Below are 16,941 nucleotides of genomic sequence, written 5' to 3'. Positions count from 1 at the left end.
TGCATTATGAGCTGTTATTAAATGTTATGTCACAATACTTATGCCTATTCTCTCTTATTTTACAAGGTTTACACGAAGAGGGAGAATGCCGGCAGCTGGAATTCTGGGCTGGAAAAGGAGCAAATATTAGAGACCTATTCTGCACAGCTCCAAAAATCCTGAAACTTAACAGAGGCAATTTTTGGAATTAATAAAAAATACTAGCGAAAGAATCAACCAGAGGGGGGCCACCCACCATCCACGAGGGTGGGGGCGTGCCCTACCCCCTGGGCGCGCCCCTGCCTCGTGGGCCCCCTGGCAGGCCTCCGGTGCCCATCTTCTGCTATATGAAGTCTTTTACCTTGGAAAAAATCAAGAGGAAGCTTTCGGGATGAAACACCGCCGCCACGAGGCGGAACCTTGGCGGAATCAATCTAGGGCTCCGGCGGAGCTGTTCTGCCGGGGAAACATCCCTCCGGGAGGGGCAAATCATCGTCATCGTCATCACCATCGATCCCCTCAGCGGGAGGGGGTCAATCTCCATCAACATCTTCACCAGCACCATCTCCTCTAAAACCCTAGTGCATCTCTTGTATCCAATCTTTGTCCCAAAACCTCATATTGGTACCTGTGGGTTGCTAGTAGTGTTGATTACTCCTTGTAGTTGATGCTAGTTGGTTTATTCGGTGGAAGATCATATGTTCATATCCTTTATGCATATTAATACCCCTCTGATTATGAACATGAATATGATTTGTGAGTAGTTACGTTTGTTCCTGAGGACATGGGAGAAGTCTTGCTATAAGTAGTCATGTGAATTTGGTATTCGTTCGATATTTTGATAAGATGTATGTTGTCTTTCCTCTAGTGGTGTTATGTGAACGTCGACTACATGACACTTCACCATTGTTTGGGCCTAGAGGAAGGCATTGGGAAGTAATAAGTAGATGATGGGTTGCTAGAGTGACAGAAGCTTAAACCCTAGTTTATGAGTTGCTTCGTAAGGGGCTGATTTGGATCCATATGTTTCATGCTATGGTTAGGTTTACCTTAATACTTCTTTTGTAGTTGCGGATGCTTGCAATAGGGGTTAATCATAAGTGGGATGCTTGTCCAAGAAAGGGCAGCACCCAAGCACCGGTCCACCCACATATCAAATTATCAAAGTAACGAACGCGAATCATATGAGCGTGATGAAAACTAGCTTGACGATAATTCCCATGTGTCCTCGGGAGTGTTTTCCTTCATATAAGAGTTTGTCCAGGCTTGTCCTTTGCTACAAAAAGGATTGGGCCATCTTGCTGCACCTTATTTACTTTCATTACTTGTTACCCGTTACAAATTACCTTATCACAAAACTATCTGTTACCGATAATTTCAGTGCTTGCAGAGAATACCTTACTGAAAACTGCTTGTCATTTCCTTCTGCTCGTCGTTGGGTTCGACACTCTTACTTATCGAAAGGACTACGATAGATCCCCTATACTTGTGGGTCATCATAATGTAGGTGAATTTCTGGAAGAACAGATGGCATTGCATTTATTAACATTGCATTTGAATAAAAAGCTCTCACTTGGTCTTTTAAAATCTCAATCACAGTAGATGAAGCAAGATCATAAGTCATAGAAGAAGATATCATATTAGATGTACTTCTGCCCACGTGTGGACATGCCTTTTTCTGCAAAAAAAAACAGAAATGTTGTTGAGCATTGCAATTTCAGAAATCTGTCAACATTTAAGGGAAATGCACCTTGCAACTGGGCCTTCTCTTGACTAGTAGTTTAGTTCTTTGCTGTGTTTCTAGAAGCACAACCTGAATTGGTTGTAGCTCTTGTACTGCTGGCTCATCTTCTGTTGTTGGCACATGTTCTATTGCTGCATGTTCTGCTGCTGGATCATGTTCTGCTACTGCCTCTTCTGCTGCTGGCTCATGTTCTGCTCCTGCCTCATGTGCTGCTCCAGGATCTTGTGTTGTTGTTGGTTGTCCACTACCTAGTTCAGGGCACTTTCTTTTGTTGTGTCCTGGTTGATTGCACACACTACAGTGTCCAATAATGCCATGTGTGCTCATCCTAGTTCCATTGTCCTCCTCTAGTGGGTTCTTCTTTCTCTTCTTTCCAGGCCTACCAACTTTCTTCTCATAGTTTGGTGGCAGCATTTGAGGCCCATTAGTTTTAGGCCACACTCTAGGATCGCTACATGGCAATATGTTCTTGCCATAAGCAGCTTTGAAAGCATCAATGCTATAGCACTTGTTGACAACATCCTCTGGTTTAGTTCTTTCATGTCTTAAACATGCAACTCCATGTCTACATGGAATTCCAGAGAGCTGCCATGCCCTACAAGAGCACTCCTCCTTTTGTATGTTCACATCATACTCCCCAACCATGCCTATAACATGAAATATGTGTTGTCCAGCTGGTAATGCAGTGCAGTTGTTGGACATCTTAATATTTTTGTCCAGTTTCTTTCTAATTTTGGGACAAATTTGACCACACATCTCCTCAGATTCTAGATTCTTGCTATAAAACCTAGTCATTAATTGGTCCTTGATCTTCTTAAGACAAGTAACTGTAGGCATTTCTCTGGCATCAAGTATATACCTATGAAATCACTACAGTTAGAACATATGAAATGCTACAGTACTAACAATATGAAATGGTACAGTTCCAACAGTATGAAATGATGCAGTATGACAATTTAGATGATACAGTACTACAACTTACTTGTTGAACACTTCACAGCTGTTGTTCAGAAGCAAATCACACTTTGGGAGTTCATGGAAATAGGCCTTGCACCACTGCCTTGGGTCAATTGCATCCAAGTACTCATAGGCCGCCTGGTCCAGCTCTTTCATCTCTTGCATGTACTTCTTCCAGTCTGACTCATGTGTAGCTCTTGCAATTTTCCACAATTTATTCTTGAATACATCACCTTTCCAGTTCTTTGCAAAGTTTTGATGCAGATGCCTCACATAAAATCTATGTTGTGCATGAGGAAACATTGCATTGACAACATTGATCAACCCCTACATACATTATAGAACAAAGAAATGAAATGCTATAGTATGATAATATGAAATGCTACAATATGATAATATGAATAGCTACAATATGAAAAGTTGCCATGTTCTTACTACCTTCTGCCTATCACTCATCAATGTCCATGGTGCTGTGTTTTGTATGTTTAGATCCTCCTTCAGTGTGTTCAAGAACCACTTCCATGTGACAGTATCTTCCAATTCTACTATGGCAATTGCAATGGGAAAGATGCAATCGTTAGGATCAACTCCAACAGCTGTCAGCACCACTCCACCATACTTGTTCTTAATGTGACACCCATAAATGCATATAATGGGCCTACAAGGTAGCAGAAAACCCCTTTTGCATGCATCTAAGGCCATGTAGCAGTTCTCAAGCTTTCCATTGTTTGCATTCGCAAGCATGGTACTGCCAGGGTTTGATCTTCTGATTTCAGCTGCAAAGTCCCATAGTAAATTATACTGCTCAAGTTCATCTCCATGAATTTTCTTTAGTGCAATCCTCCTTGATCTAGCTAGCTTACTTCTAGTAGGTAGCATGTTGTAGTCCAACTGAACAAGTCTGCCAAAGTTCTGTAGTGTCATCTTCTCATCAGCTCTAAATGTTTCCACATACTTGCCAGCGAAATATCTTGCTATAAATTGCTTGAGTGCCCACTCTCTTTCACATGTATGCTCACCCACATACTTCTTCACAACCCATTCTTTGGTCCTGCTGTCAGGTGCAGCAAATAAGAATCAGGGACAATCTCCAACACAACCTGCCCTTATCCTCTGCTTATCGTTCTTTATGTAATGAATTTGCACTCTTTGCTTCACAATGTACTCTTGAATTGCTGCTCTTAGTTCAATGACAGACAAGAACACCATGCCTATGTGAAAACTGACTTCTTTCAAGTTCTCGGGCCTCCACCTTTTCAGCTTCACTTTCTTTTTCATTTTTTCCTTCCTTGTGCATCTACTACTTCCAGTTCCTCTGCTGAATCACTATCTTCAAGCTCTGAATCTTGTAGCTCCGGCAGTTCATCTGTATCATAGTCACTGTCCTGCTCCCATTCAGATTTCTTCTTTTTCTTCTTCTCAAAATTTTCATCAACCCATTCTTCATATAGATCATCATCATCTTTGCCTACTTCATTGTCAGAGTCGACCCAGTCTGAATCCCATTCACTGTCATCACTGTCATTGTCACTGTCATTTTCATTGGGGATTTCTTCTTCTACCACAAGTTTCCTCCTGCTTCTTCTAAGCTCATGTCCAACATTTTGTCCCACTGGTGGAACACTGCTACTCCCTTCATTGCTGCTGCCTGCATTAAATTGGTTCAGTCTGCCTTTATGAGCTTTCACCTTAAACCTGGGACTTCCTATTATTCCACTGCTAAACCCAGGAGATTTCGGGCTTAGTACAAGAGGTAGCTCAGGTGTACCACTAACATGAATATCATCAATGACATTGTCAAAGGCCATGTCTTTGTGATCAACAAATAACTGAAAGTACTGGAATTTTGGAACAACTGCTGTCATGTGCAAAGTGTCAGTGTCACAGTCCACAATTCGCAGTCCATCGCCTAAATTCTTTCCAGGCAGTAACCAGTAAATAACAAGCTTAGATTGGTCACTATATCCCAGTTGCTGCATAAAATCAGTGAGCCAGAGAGGAGACAATGTATCTACTTCGCAACCATCGAACAGAGCAACTTTCCCATTGACATACGTCTTCGATTGGCCAAATCCGCAGAAAAATCCAGCATAGTTGATTTTTACGGTAAAAACCTCCTCTTGTGGTCCTATATATCAAGGGATCAAATACTACCATCAATTTGAGCTAAATCGGAATCCGCAGAAAAAGAGGACGAGGGTTAGGGTTACGGGCACCACACTGACCGTATCGCGGAGGAGGATCTCCGGGTCGCCGATGCACGGGCGCCATCCTAGCGGCGGCGCCGCCGGACAAGCGCCTGCGATGGCCGCCTGCCTCTTCTCACTGGACCACCGCCGTCAATCTCCCCTATTTCGCCAGAGTAGAGAGAGGTGGGGAAGAGGAGAGGATAAGGACTACGGCTGTGGAGAGATTAGGGTTGGGGGGCTCTTTTGCAAAAATGCATGGCTGGTCGTTATCCCGCGTGGGCCCTCGAGTCGACGTGGCGGCGGTCAAAGCGCCACGCGAGCTGGTCAACGGCGGTTAGAAGAAATTAGGACCTCGGGTGAATAACTTAGAAAGAATTAGGACCAGATGTGCATTTTGAAAGAATTAGGACCCAATCGACACTTTTGGGAAAGAATTAGGACTGCGCTTGCATTTTACTCCTTCAACTTGTTACTATCTCCACGTTTGATCATGCTAACAACCTAAATGTTAAGAACTTTAAATTTGATCATTGGGCCTTGCTAGTTGTCTATTCACCCCCCTCTAGATACCCTTTCGATCCTACATTAGTCTGTCGGCCGGGGCCTCCACCTACCCGGCTGGTATTGGGGCACGCCATGAACGCCATGCATGGATAATGCTCATTTTAGCCCGGTGGACGTACTCCGTAATGAATTAAGAAAGGAGCTATATCCAATCCTTTCACGCTTGCCGAGCTGGGAAGGGTGGAAAGAAACGCCCACGTCAAAAAAGGAAACCGGTCTCAAACCCATGGAGGAGTGTGAAGATTGCTAGAGGAGTTGGGCGTGTCTCCAATGCCACAAAGTAACAAAATGTGTTGATTCATAAGTTTTGGCTAGCTAATGAAGGGGAGATAATCAGTGATGAGGCACTTGAATCCTATGTGCAACTATTCGAGCAGCCACTTGCCGATATGCACATTAAGGCCATTCTGGCCTTGTTTGGGTGTGAGCCATTGATCCTACCACTCTTCGAGCACAACGGCATGGTGGAGGATATGCAGTAGTTGCCTGGTTTTGTGGTTTCATGGGGGGCTTCGCATATGAATTGTCAACCGTTCAACACACTCGTGTGGAATGTACGTGGATTGAACACCCTAGCCCGTAGGAATACTATATCTCAAGTGATTATGGCAGCTAATATGAGAATAGTGTGCTTCCAAGAAACCAAAATGGGGGCTGTAACTCTTGAAATTGTGAGGCACTACCTTGCCGATAAATTGAAAACATTTTCTACTTGCCAGCCGTAGGAACGTGTGGTGGGATTTTGGCATGGGATGCTTCAGCGGTTACTCTATCAAATCCTCACTATACGAATAACACATTAACGACATTGGTCAAGCCTAGTGGTGGATTGGAGTGGTGGATCACGGGTGTGTATGGCCCACAACTGGATCGAGAAAAGATTGTGTTCATGTAGGAATTGGTGGATATTCGAGACCTTCATGCAGGCCCATGGATGATTGTGGGGGACTTCAACTTATTGGTTAACCCAGAAGATAAAAGCAACAACACGATAAATAGATGGATGATGGCACGTTTCCGTACCAAGCTCAACCTGCCTGAGGTCAAAGAGCTATACCTAAATACACAGAGATACACCTGGTCAAATGAGAGGGCTCGAATGACCTTGGAGAAAATAGACCACGTTTTGGCACTAACTCTTGGGAAGAAATATACCCAACATGCTACCTCACGGCTCTTGGCCCGGCAGTTTTTGGCCATTCTCCGTTGCTTTTGGACTTAAATGGGGACCTGCGCATGGGGAAGAGATTCAAATTCGAGTCCTTCACTACTAGGAAAGGGCGTATAGGTGAATTCACATGAGTGGTGGGCGCACTATATCACCCGCCACTGCTATGTTCGAGAAGTAGCACTGGCGTGTACTAAAAGGGACCCGCTATTTGCACACGAACACGTCACCGTTTACCTCCAATGCCGAGGGTGATGCACTGCAGCACACGTCGAAGGAGACCCGTCCGGAATCGCGGTACGCAAGCAATCTGGCGGGTGCTTTTCAGGACCCGAAACCCCACACGCCCGGGAGGTGTGACACCCTGGATTTTGCCCATTTTTCTTTTTCTTGGATTTCTTAAATATTTGAATTTGCATTTGGGGTTTCAGTCAATTCTTTTGGACATACCACTTGGAAATCATTTTGATTCTCTTTCAAATGGGTTCTATCATTCCTAAACCCTCTCTTGACCTTATCACCATCATTATTATGCCATGAAATAATTTTCTTTAATGGCATAATATTCATTTTCCCTTTGAAAATGAAGGTTTCTTCACTTAGCTATGAAGCAACTCTCATTTTTCTTGCTCTAAAAATTCTCAATAAATTCCCAAATATACTTTGGATCATGCCTCACCTTCTCATGTAAAAATATGCCTTGGTCATTTGGAAAAATTTATCTAAGGAAAATGTTTTTGCTTCTGGACACAAAGTCACTTTGTGAAGCAAGTACAATTTTCCTTGATCCATTTGGGCCGAAATTTTTATGACATGACTACCTTCCTAGGAGATTCTTAACCACCAAATTTTACTCTTTAACTCCAAGTAATTTTCTCTCAAGTATCATCACAAGTTTCTGTCCAGAAACTTGCCTGCTCTCTCATGTCTTGTCTCTTGGGCTAGGTGTCGAGCTGAGGGCACACTGCAGCACCGTGTTGACGGGACTACACCCTAGACAAGGTTTGTCAGCCTCAGACGCACCGCGTGTGCCAGCGCACGTGGTGACCGCGCGTGTCAAGGGTGTTCGACAGGCGGTCGACGCGCTCTGGATGCCGGGATCCCTCTGTCGCCGCCCGTTTGCCCTCCTCACGCCACAACAGCATGCCCGTGCCACTCAGCACCCTCTGCCCCTTCCACCTAGCACCGCTGCGCCCCTCCCCAATGCCGGCAGACTGCACGACGGACGCGGACACGGCGAGTCCATCCGGTCCAGTGCGCATGCGTGCACGTCATGTCCCACCTCGCGAGTTGTAGCTTTGGCCCTGTGCACCCACTATTCTTGGCATCATCTACTTCCTCTACTCGTCGAGCCCGAGCCCCTCCCCCTCTCGTTATCTTCTACAGCTCATATTCGGCGAAGCTCGAGCTCGGCCACCTCGTCGTCTATAAATAACATGCTTCCCGAGCTGTTTCACTCATCCCGAACTTCATCTCTGCCACAAATCGATCCCCTAGCTAGTGCGGCAAGGCCGGGAGGGCCTCCTGCCGCCGATCCTCACCGGAGTTGGCCACGGATCCCCCATGGCCGCCCTCCTGCTCCAGTGTTGTCACATCCCTAGTTCTGGTAATGCACTAGGCTAACTTCCATGTGATGCATCATGTTTAAATTTGCATGAAACTTGAAATGTAGATAGCATAAACCCTAGCACTCCTCTTACAAACTAGGTTTTACTAAAATAATTTTCAATGAACCTGAAATGCCCTTAAAAAATGCTCATGATTTAGGGAAAAGGGTGAAAACCCTAACCATAAATAGTGCACATTTTTGCAGGACCAAATGTATTTTGAATTGAATCATATTTTATTTGATTTGGGGCCATCTAATTACTATATATGTTTTAAAGGCTCCAAATAATTCAAAACTTAGAGAGGGCCTTTGGAATATTTCGGTGAGAGCGCATAAAAGGTTTCAAATTAATCCAAATTGATTTAGTGCTCTAAACTTACCCAAACAGAAAAGAAAAATAGAAAACAGAAAAGAAATAGGAAAAAGAGAGAGTGTGTGTGTGTGAGAGAGAGAGAGTTACCTGCAGCCCACCTACCTGTTGGGAAACGTTGCATGGAAAACAAAAAAATTCTACGCACATGCCAGATCTATCAAGGAGATGCATAGCAACAAGAGGGGAGATTGTGTCTACATACCCTCGTAGACTGTAAGCGGAAGCGTTTAGTAACGTTGTTGATGTAGTCAAACTTCTTTGTGATCCAACCGATCGAGTACCGAATGTATGACACCTCCGCGTTCAGCACACGTTCAGCTCGGTGACATCCACACCTTCTTGATCCAGCAAGACGGCAAGGTAGTGGAAGAGTTCCGGCAGCATGATGGCGTGGTGATGGTGATGCTATCTCCGCAGGGCTTCGCCTAAGCACTACAAAAATATGACCGAGGGTGTAAATGGTGGAGGGGGGCGCCGCACACGGCTAAGAGATTGTCGTGGTTCTGTGTGGCGCCCCCCTCCCACATATATATAGGTGGGGGAGAGAGGAGAGGCCAAGGGGCGCCCCAAGTAGGGCCGAATCCTACTTGGGGACTTTCCCAAGCCGCGCCCCCCTTCCATATATGATTGCGGGAGGAAAGCAGGAGGAGGAGCCCCCTTTCCTTTCTCTCACGAGGAGGGAAAGGCAGGAGGGGCCACCCCTCCTCTTTCCTTCCCCTAGGGCCGGCCTGCCAAGGAGAGGGGCGCGCCAGCCCCATAGTGGGCTGGTCTGTCCCCTCCTTTGGCCCATTAGGCCCATACACTTACTGGGGGTGTACGGAACCCCTTCTGGCGACCCGATGACTACTCGGTGTACTCCGAAACTCTACCGGTGTCTAAATACCATCGTCCTATATATATAATATATATATATATATATATATATATATATATATCAATTTTTACCTCTCGACCATTTCAAGACTCCTCGTCATGTCCGTGATCTCATCCGGGACTCCGAACAACATTCGGTCACCAAATCATATAACTCATATAACACTATATCATCAATGAACATTAAGCGTGCGGACCCTACAGGTTTGAGAACTATGTAGACATGACCGAGACACCTCTCTGGTCAATAACCAATAGCAGAACCTGGATGCCCATATTGACTTCTACATATTCTACTAAGATCTTTATCAGTCGAACCTTATGACAACATACGTAATTCCCTTTGTCCATCGGTATGTTACTTGCCCGAGAATCGATCGTCGGTATCTTCATACCTAGTTCAATCTCGTTATCGGCAAGTCTCTTTACTCGTTCCATAATACATCACCTCGTAACTAACTCCTTGCAAGCTTATGATGTGTATTACCGAGAGGGCCCAGAGATACCTCTCCAATACTCGGAGTGACAAATCCTAATCTCGATCTTTCCAACTAAACAAACACCTTCAGAGATACCTGTAGAGCATCTTTATGATCACCCAGTTACGTTGTGACATTTGATAGCACACAAGGTATTCCTCCGATATTCGAGTTGCATAATCTCATAGTTGAAGGAATATGAATTTGTCATCAAGAAAGCAATAGCAATAAACTGAACAATCAATATGCTAAGCTAACGGATGGGTCTTGTCCATCACATCATTCTCCTAATGATGTGATCCCATTATCAAATGACAACTCATGTCCGTGGTTAGGAAACCTTAACCATGTTTGATCAACGAGCTAGTCTATTAGAGGCTCACTAGGGACACGCTATCTGTTTATGTATTCACACATGTATTTAAGTTTCCAATCAATACAATTCTAGCATGAATAATAAACCTTTATCATGAATAAGAAAATATAAAATAACAACTTTATTATTGCCTTTAGGGCATATTTCTTTCAGTCTCCCACTTGCACTAGAGTCAATAATCTAGTTCACATCGTCATGTGATTAACTCACATAGTTCACATCGCTATGTGAATAACACCCAAAGAGTTTACTAGAGTCAATAATCTAGTTCACATCGCCATGTGATTAACACCCAAAGAGTTTACTAGAGTGTGATCATGTTTTGCTTGTGAGAGAGGTTTAGTCAACGGGTCTGCCACATTTAGATCCGTATGTATTTTGCAAATTTCTATGTCTACAATGCTTTGCATGGAGCTACTCTAGCTAATTGCTCCCACTTTCAATATGTATCCAGATTGAGACTCAGAGTCATCCAAATCTGTGTCAAAGCTTGCATCGATGTAACTCTTTACGACGAACTCTTTATCACCTCCATAACCGAAAAACATTTCCTTAGTCCTCTTAGGTAACTAAGGATAACTTTGATCGCTGTCCAGTGTTCCACTCCTGGATCACTATCGTACCCCCTTGCCAAACTCATGGCAAGGTACACAATAGGTCTGGTACACAACATGTCATACTTTATAGAACCTTTGGCTGAGGCATAGGGAATGACTTTCATTCTCTCTCTATCTTCTGCCGTGGTCGGGCTTTGAATCTTACTGAACTTCACACCTTGTAACACATGCAAGAATCATTTCTTTGACCGGTCCATTTTGAACATCTTCAAAACTTTTTCAAGGTATGTGCTTTTTGAAAGTCCTATTAAGCGTCTTGATCTATCCCTATAGATCTTGATGCCCAATATATAAGTAGCTTCACCGAGGTCTTTCATTGAAAAATTCTTATTCAAGTATCCCTTTATGCTATCCAGAAATTCTATATCATTTCCAATCAACAATATGTCATCCACATCTTGTAAATACAGGCTTCACCGTAAGTCTGTATAAAACCATATGCTTTGATCACCTCATCAAAGCGTATATTCCAACTCCGAGATGCTTGCACTAGTCCATAGATGGATCGCTGGAGCTTGCACACTTTGTTAGCACCTTTAGGATCGACAAAACGTTCTGGTTGTATCATATACAAGTCTTAAGAAATCCATTAAGGAATGCAGTTTTGACATCCATTTGCCAGATTATAAAATGCGGCAATTGCTAACATGATTCGGACAGACTTAAGCATCACTACGGGTGAGAAAGTGTCATTGGAGTCAACCCCTTGAACTTGTCGAAAACCTTTTGCGACAAGTTTAGCTTTGTAGACAGTAACCTTACCATCAGCGTCAGTCTTCTTCTTGAAGATCCATTTATTCTCAATGGCTTCCCGATCATCGGGCAAGTCCACCAAAGTCCATACATTGTTCTCATACATGGATCCTATCTCAGATTCCATGGCCTCAAGCCATCTGTCGGAATGTGGGCCTATCATAGCTTCTTCATAGTTCGTACGTTCGCCTTGGTCTAATAACATGACTTCCAGAACAGGATTACCGTACCACTCTGGTGTGGATCGTGCTCTGGTCAACCTAAGAAGTTTAGTAGTAACTTGATCTGAAGTTTCATGATCATCATCATTTGCTTCCTCTCTAGTTTGTGGAGGCATCACGGGAACGGTTTTCTGTGATGTGCTACTTTCCAATTTGAGAGAAGGTACAATTACCTCATCAAGTTCTACTTTTCTCTGACTCACTTCTTTCGAGAGAAACTCCTTCTCTAGAAAGGATCCATTCTTAGCAACAAAAATCTTGCCTTCGGATCTGTGATAGAAGGTGTACCCAATTGTTTCCTTATGGTATCCTATGAAGACGCACTTCTCCGATTTGGGTTTGAGCTTATCAGGCTGAAGCCTTTGGACATAAGTGTGGTGTCTACTACACAACCTTCTTCTTATAGACTCGTGTTGGGCCTCCAAGCGCAGAGTTTTGTAGGGCAGTAGAAAATTTCCCTCAAGTGGATGACCTAAGGTTTATCAATCCGTGGGAGGCGTAGGATGAAGATGGTCTCTCTCAAACAACCCTGCAACCAAATACAAGAAATCTCTTGTGTCCCCAACACACCCAATACAATGGTAAATTGTATAGGTGCACTAGTTCGGCGAAGAGATGGTGATACAAGTGTAATATGGATAGTAGATATAGGTTTTTGTAATCTGAAAATATAAAAACAGCAAGGTAGCAAGTAACAAAGGTGAGAAAAAACGGTATTGCAATGCTTGAAAACAAGGCCTAGGGTTCATACTTTCACTAGTGCAAACGCTCTCAACAATGATAACATAATTAGATCGTATAACAATCCCTCAACATGCAACAAAGAATCACTCCAAAATTTCTATCAGAGAACGTAGGACGAAAATGTGCATCAACCCCTATGCATAGATTACCCCAATGTCACCTCGAGAATCCGCGAGTTGAGTGCCAAAACATACATCAAGTGAATCAATAGAACATCCCATTGTCACCACAGATATCCCATCGTAAGACATACATCAAGTGTTCTCAAATCCAATACTCAATCCAACATAACGAAACCTCAAAGAGCAAGATTCAATTCATCACAAGAAGGTAGAGGGGGGAGAAACACCATACAATCCAACTATAGTAACAAAGCTCGCGGTACATCAAGATCGTGCCAAATCAAGAACACGAGAGAGAGAGAGAGAGATCAAACACATAGCTACCGGTACATACCCTCAGCCCCGAGGGTGAACTACTCCTTCCTTTTCATGGAGACCGCGGGGATGATGAAGATGGCCTCCGGTGATGGTTTCCCCCTCCGGCAGGATGCTGGAACAGGCTCCCGATTGGTTTTTCGTGGCTACAGAGGCTTGCGGTAGGGGAACTTTCGATCTAGGCTTCTTTCTAGGGGTTTCGGGATTTATAGGAATTTTTGGCGTCAGTCTCACATCAGGGGGATGCTCAAGGGGCCCACAAGCCAGGGAGGCGCCCCTGGTCTTGTGGACTCCTCGTCCACCTCCTGGCCTAGCTCCGATGCTTCGGGGGTTCTCTTTTGGTCAATAAAAATTCATCGTAAAGTTTCAGCTCATTTGGACTCCGTTTGATATTCCTTTTCTGTAAAACTCAAAAACAAGGGAAAAATTAGAAACTGGCACTGGGCTCTAGGTTAATAGGTTAGTCCCAAAAATAATATAAAATAGCATATTAATGCATATAAAACACCCAAAACAGATAATATAATAGCATGGAACAATAAAAAATTATAGATACGTTGGAGACGTATGAAGCATCCCCAAACTTAATGCCTGCTCGTCCTCGAGTAGGTAAATGATAAAAACAGAATTTTTGATGTGGAATGCTACCTAACATATTTATCAATGTAATCTTCTTTATTGTGGAATGAATATTCAGATCCATAAGATTCAAAACAAAAGTTTAATATTGGCATAAAAACAATAATACTTCAAGCATACTAATAAAGAAATCATGTCTTCTCAAAATATCATGGCCAAAGAAAGTTATCCCTACAAAATCATATAGTCTGGCTATGCTCTATCTTCATCACACAAAATATTTCATCATGCACAACCCCGATGACAAGCCAAGCAATTGTTTCATACTTTTAATGTTCTCAAGCCTTTTCAACTTTCACGCAATACATGAGCGTGAGCCATGGATATAGCACTATAGGTGGAATAGAATATGGTGGAGGTTGTGAGGAGAAGAAAAAAAGGAGAAAGTCTCACATAAACTAGGCAAATTAATGAGCTATGGAGATGCCCATCAATTGACATCGAGGCAAGTGAGTAGTGGTTGCCATGCAACGGATGCACTAGAGCTATAAGTGTATGAAAGCTCAAAATAAAACTAAGTGGGTGTGCATCCAACTTGCTTGATCATGAAGACCTAGGGCAATTTGAGGAAGCCCATCATTGGAATATACAAGCCAAGTTCTATAATGAAAAATTCCCACTAGTATATGAAAGTGAAAAATAGGAGACTCTCTATCATGAAGAACATGGTGCTACTTTGAAGCACAAGTGTGGAAAAAGGATAGTAACATTGTTTCTTCTCTCTTTTTCTCTCATTTTTTGTTTTTTTGTTTGGGCTCTTTGGCCTCTTTTTATTTTATTTGGGATCTTTGGCCTCTCTTTTTTAAGTTCGGAGTCTCATCTCTACTTGTGGGAGAATCATAGCCTCCATCATCCTTTCCTCACATGGGACAATGCTCTAACAATGATGATCATCACACTTTTATTTACTTACAACTCAAGAATTACACTCGATGCTAGAACAAAGATATGACTCTATATGAATGCATCATGCATATGAGAATAATATGACAATGATGGTGCGTGTCATAATAAAACGGAACGGTGAAAGTTGCATGGCAATATATCTCAGAATGGCTATGGAAATGCCATAATAGGTAGGTATGGTGGCTGTTTTGAGGAAGGGTATGGTGGGTTTAATGCACCGGCGAGAATTGCACGGTTGAAAGGATCGATATAGTTGACTAGAGGGGGGGGGTGAATAGGCAACTAACAATTTTTAGCTTTTCTTTACCAAATTAAACTTTGCATCAAAATAGGTTGTCTAGATATGCAACTAAGTGAGCAACCTATATGATGCAACGACAACAAGCACGCAAGCAAGTAAGAGATATAGCACAAGTAAACTAGCGAAAGTAAAGGAACGAGATAACCAAGAGTGGAGCCGGTGGAGACGAGGATGTGTTACTGAAGTTCCTTCCTTTTGAGGGGAAGTACGTCTCCGTTGGAGCAGTGTGGAGGCACAATGCTCCCCAAGAAGCCACAAGGGCCACCGTATTCTCCTCACGCCCTCACACAATGCGAGATGTCGTGATTCCACTATTGGTGCCCTTGAAGGCGGCGACCGGACCTTTACAAGCAAGGTTGGGGCAATCTCCACAACTTAATTGGAGGCTCCCAACGACACCACAAAGCTTCACCACAATGGACTATGGCTCCGCGGTGACCTCAATCGTCTAGGGTGCTCAAACACCCAAGAGTAACAAGATCCGCTAGGGATAAGTGGGGGGAATCAAATTTCCCTTGGTGGAAGTGTAGATCGTGGCCTTCTCAGCCAATCCCGAGCAAATCAACAAGTTTGATTGGCTAGGGAGAGAGATCGGGCGAAAATGGAGCTTGGAGCAACAATGGAGCTTTTGGGGGAAGAGGTAGGTCAACTTTGGGGAAGAAGACCCCTTTATATAGTGGGGGGAACAAACCAACCGTTACCCCCCTTCTGCCCCGAGGAGAGCGGTAGTACCGCTGTGCCAGCGGTACTACCGCTTGCCACTATAAGCGGTACTACCGCCCCAAAGCACGGTACTACCGCTTGGCCCACAGCGGTACTACCGCGGAGGGAGGGTGGTACTACCGCACAGGAGCGGTACTACGGCCCCCACAGCCGCGGCCAGTACCGTAAAACCCGACACGAAAAAGAAGCCCTCGAATCGAGGCGGTACTAGCACGAGACCACCGCGGTACTACGGCTTGGGGCCACTAGCGGTACTACTGCTCTAGAGCGGTACTACCGCGCCCAGAGCGGTACTACCGCTTGTGGCACCCAAGCGGTACTACCGCTCCGTCCCGCGGTACTACCGCAGGGACCAGAGACAGTACACACACGGGGCTACTAGCGGTACTACTGCTCTGGGCGGTACTACCGCTCCAGAGCGGTACTACCGCTTGTAGCACCCAAGCGGTACTACCGCTCTGGCCCGCGGTACTACCGCTGGGACCAGAGAGGGCACAAAGAAAGGAGAACCAAGCCCATCAACGAAACGGAAAGGCTCGGAGGGAGGGGCAAAGGAAGTGTACGTGATGATTCCGCCCTAGCCTTTCCAAAACGGACCCCCTCTTGATAGTACGGTGATCCCTATGAAACTAGTCCACCAAACTAATCCGAAAGGACTACACCGTCTTCGCATTAAGCTCCGAGGGGAGGAAATCGTCTCGTGCCAAAAGAGTGAATCTCTGAAAAACACTCAACGCACACGATTAGTCCGCAAAAGCATTGTCATCAATCACCAAAACATCTTAGGGATAAATATGCCCTTACAACGGTACTAGAGAGGCTAGCAATGGTGGAAGGGTGAGAGTGCGTATAATCCATGGACTCAGCGTTAGTCATAAAGAACTCACATACTTATTGCAGAAGTCTATTAGCTATCGAGACAAAGTACTAGATGCATGCTCCTAGGGGGATAGATTGGTAGGAAAAGACCATCGCTCATCCCCGACCGCCACTCATAAGGAAGATAATCAAAAATAAATCATGCTCCAACTTCATCACATAATAGTTCACCATACGTGCATGCTACAGGAATCACAAACTTTAACACAAGTATTTCTACCAATCCACAATTACTCACTAGCATGACTCTAATATCACCATCTTTATATCTCAAAACAAATACAAGGAATCAAACTTCTCATATATTCAATGCTCTTTATGAAAGTTTTATTATATCCCTCTTGGATGCCCATCATATTAGGACTAAATTCATAACCTAAGCAAATTTCCATACTATTTAAAGACTCTCA

Source organism: Triticum aestivum, chromosome 4D (assembly GCF_018294505.1).
Source record: "Triticum aestivum cultivar Chinese Spring chromosome 4D, IWGSC CS RefSeq v2.1, whole genome shotgun sequence".
Taxonomy (NCBI): domain Eukaryota; kingdom Viridiplantae; phylum Streptophyta; class Magnoliopsida; order Poales; family Poaceae; genus Triticum; species Triticum aestivum.
Note: the sequence above shows the minus strand (reverse complement) of the source record.